Here is a 4,206-nt window from a genome sequence, read left to right as displayed (position 1 = left end):
ACATATCCATGTGCACAAGTATTACTGCCAGTTTGCTTCATGTCCTGAACAATGTATCTCATCCTAAGGTGTCTGCTCATTCTATATTCCTTTATGCATATGCATTCCAATTATGTTTGGTGGCTTCTTAAAAACGGGCTTGCAAGGTAACATTGTCTGTGGTAGCTCTTGCAAGGTGCAAATGGTTGGATTACATGACATCATGCTTCTCAAGCCTTAAATATGGAAGGACCATTGTGGTGCGAGTAGCTTAGTAATAGTGCCTTGTTGGTTCCTCACGTGGTACCTGATGTTCATTTGATATTTCCTCAGTCTAAACCTATGGATCTTGGTAATGTTTATACTACAGAAAACCACAGTGCTCATTTTAAACAACCCTTTAAACAGATTTCACTTGTACTGCACATCATATGTAGAGATGTACAAGCTTGAGGTCTGATTAGCCAAAGGGATATGGAGTGAGATAAATGCTCTTACCAATGCAGTTTGGATTGGAATGACCCCCAGAGGTTTCTGGAGGCTCATAGGCTGGCCCCTCTTGCAACGCTTAGGGTAGAGAGATAGTCTTGTGCCTTAGAATCATCTGCAAAGTTCCTCCAACATGCGGGGTTCCCTCTTGTGTGGTGCCATGTTTGCAATACCTCTCCCTACACTAAACTGCATAGTGCAGTTCTTCATTATCTGCTTCTAGTCTCCAGGCAAGGCACCATGTCTCTGGCTACCTGGCAACGCATATTCACATATATAAATTGGCAGTATACCTCCAGCTGGATGTCGATAGCTAATTGGGTTTGATCAGTCATACACATAGCAATATATCCCAGACATTTATGCTCATACAGTTAACCTGTTGCAATGTGATGCAATATTCAACACTGAAGAGCTAACCATGGCCTTGTAGTGGTCAGTGTTCTTCAGTATGCAGATTGTATGGCAGCCATATCAATTTTTTAGTAGTGACATTTTAGGGTTCTATGTTTGTGCATATGTAAATAATTATCCAGGGCTATTCACCTAATACGCAGATATCTTAGGAGGGTTGAAAAATACACAGATATCTTAGGAGGGTTGAAAAGTTTGTGTGATTGCTTTCAACCAGGTAGAAAGTTGTTCACCGGCTTTCTGAATGTCAATCAGATTGTATTTTGCAACCAGGACAAGGTTTTCTCCTAGTCCCAGTGTTTCAATAAGGGACCCAGGAAGTAAATTTACTGTTTAACTGCATCATTTAGCTAAATTCACCCCACCTTCTTGAAAGTCTGACACAGTAAAGGAAGGTCTCTAATGATCAAGAAGATTAGGGCAAGGACATGAAAGACATTTGGTCCAAGTCTGTACTGTATATTTGGAAGGAGAGGCTGAGCAGCAATAGTAGTGGCATCTATCAGTAGTCAGGACACAGCCACCTGTCTCCTAGACTCACTTAGATGAGCAGAAATAATGATATAAAGATGGATTAGAACAATGGCCTCCAAGCACCAGCCTGAGAAGGTGCTGGAGGAATACTAAAATATCAAAAAGGCAAAAACAGAAGGCCTTTGTGATGTGTTGGGAAGGTGGTGCAGATCTAAACATTGGCCCCCCAGGGGCTGGAGACGCAGAATATGTCACTGGGTTAGTGATCAATAGTCACCTGACAGAGATTCTACTATCAGGGTTATTGATAACCTACTTTCCATAGTAAACATCTAGCCATCGACATAGGCTGTACCTTTTGTCCCTCAATAACCTCCTGAATTGGTAGTTTCATTCATAGTGTTGATGCTTCAATATTGAAGAAAAGTTTCTGGAAAAGCCACATCGCTGGCTGCTGAGATCTTTGAACAGGGATGCTTCTTCCTAACTCTTGTATTTGCTTAAACTTGATTTGCATACACTGCCTGCATTATATGCAAATTCCTTTCATGCATATTCATTGTGGATATCCTGAAAACCTGACTGGCAAGGGGGTACTCCAGGACTGAGTTGAGAAACACTTCCTTAAGGCAGACCAAGTCAGCATGGCTGTTCTCCCTCTGACACAGAAACTTTTAGACTGCCATTTTCTCTGTACCAAAAACAAACTGTTAAAGCAGTCTTATACAAGGCTGCTTAGCAATTTGTTTTTGGTTCATAAGAAATGGTGGTTGATACATAAAGCGAGTGCCCTTAAAGTGACAGGCTGGATTAAAAACTGGTTAAATGGAAGGAGACAGTGGGTAGTAGTAACTGGAGTTTGTGCCGAGGAAAAGGATATTGTTAGAGGAGTGCAGCAGGGATCCATCCTTGGGCCAGTTCTTTTTTAACATTTTTGTGAGTAATGTAGTGGAAGGGACTAGACAATTTCCTGAAGGAAAAGGGGATACTTTACAGGTCCTGGACCTGATGGGCCACCGCGTGAGCGGACTGCTGGGCATAATGGATCTCTGATCTGACCCAGTAGAGGCACTGCTTATGTTCTTATGACTGTCTGGTAAAGTTTGTCTTTTTGCAGATGATACCAAATCCTGTAATAGGGTAGATACCTCAGAGGGTGTGGATAATATGAGGCAGGATCGAGCGAAGAATGGTCTGGTAATTGGCAACTAAGATTTAAGGTTAAAACATACAGGGTCATGCACTTGGGTTGCAAAAATACAAGAGAACAGTGTGTTTGAAAGAAGAGCAGAACTTGGGGATGATTGTATCTGATAATCTCAAGGTGGCAAAACAGGTAGAAAAAGAAATGGTCAAAGCCAGGAGGCTACTTGGGTGTAGAGGGAAAGGAATGGCCAGTAGGAGAAAGGAGGCGATAGTGCCATTTGGAATACTATGTGCAATACTGGAGACCATACCTTCAAAAATATATATAAATAAGATGGAGTCGGTCCAGAGGGCTGCTGCAAAATTGGTTAGTGGTCTTTGTCATAAAGCTTATGGGGACAGATATCTCAAGAAATACAGGAGATAGAGGATACGTTAGAGATGTTTAAATATCTCCATGGCATGCACAGGAGATGATTCTTTTTCCATGAAAGAAAATGCTGGAATGAGATGAAGTTAAGAGGTGATAGGCCCAGGAGTAATCTAGGGAAATTATTTTTTAGAGAAAGGGTGGTAGATGTGTGGAATAGTAGAGGTGGTGGAGATAAAGACTGAATTCAAGAAAGCATGGGACAGGATCACTTAGGGAGAGGATGAGATAGTGGATGCTGCAAATGGATGGGCAGACTAGAGAAGCTATTTGGCCTTTATCTGACAATCATGTTTCTCTACCAGGTTAAGAACCTTAATAATCAGTGATTGAGTTTGTTATAGCAAAGGACAAGCCATGAAAAATCATGCTCCACTGCATCATTGTAGAACATTGTAGAGCTGTGACAGTAGAACATGGACGATGTACAAGGCAGCAACTATGCGATCTGCTGGGCAATTCCTGTTACAAAAATAAAACCACTCATAAAATAAACTGGAAATAAATAATTTGACAACTGGAGTGTGCCTTGTCTGTCTAGGTCCTGCCCTATCTACAGTTTGCCCCTGTAAATGAGTAACCTAGCAAGTGAATAAATTAAAGCTGCGATCAATGAGACTGGGCTCTGAGCTGATCAGAAGATATCCAGCACTCTGCTAAAGATTCAGATATTTCAGGAGAAGAGCTATGGCTGAGGATTAAAGGGATGCTTAGTAACCAGAGCTCCAGGGAGACATTTCATAAGATTAAAATTATACAGTTACAATGTTTATTTTCAGTAGGCTCCTGACAGTTTATAGATACAGACTGGGCTGTATTGTCACAGCACATACAAAGAGGTAGGTAGGTAGCTTGCTGCCTGCATTTTAGATTTTGCAAACAGAAAAAAAAAAGAATATGACAAGTGTGGAATTAAGACCTTGTCATTCATCACCTTCATCTAATAATAAAATCAGATTTTCTAGTATTGCTCAATACCCAAATTGTAGAAGTTAGAATGATCATTTTCTTTCTATAACTAAAATTACAAACTAAAGAGAATGTTGAATGAAACTCCAGATGAGCTCCTGGCTCAAACTCTATGTAGTTTCTGCTCCGTGGATGTTTTATCCCACACAAGTGTGCTCATTTATTTTGGTCCGGCGAAACATGTCAGCAGCCTGCGTATCCTGATGGTTAAGACCACATGAAAAAGCTAAGTACTTGTAGAATTCTAAGTACTAGTAACCTTCAAGGTAAAATGAGTTGTTTAACATTTTGGCACTTTGCACTTT

The sequence above is a fragment of the Geotrypetes seraphini genome, chromosome 10 (assembly GCF_902459505.1).
Source record: "Geotrypetes seraphini chromosome 10, aGeoSer1.1, whole genome shotgun sequence".
NCBI lineage: Eukaryota > Metazoa > Chordata > Amphibia > Gymnophiona > Dermophiidae > Geotrypetes > Geotrypetes seraphini.
Note: the sequence above shows the minus strand (reverse complement) of the source record.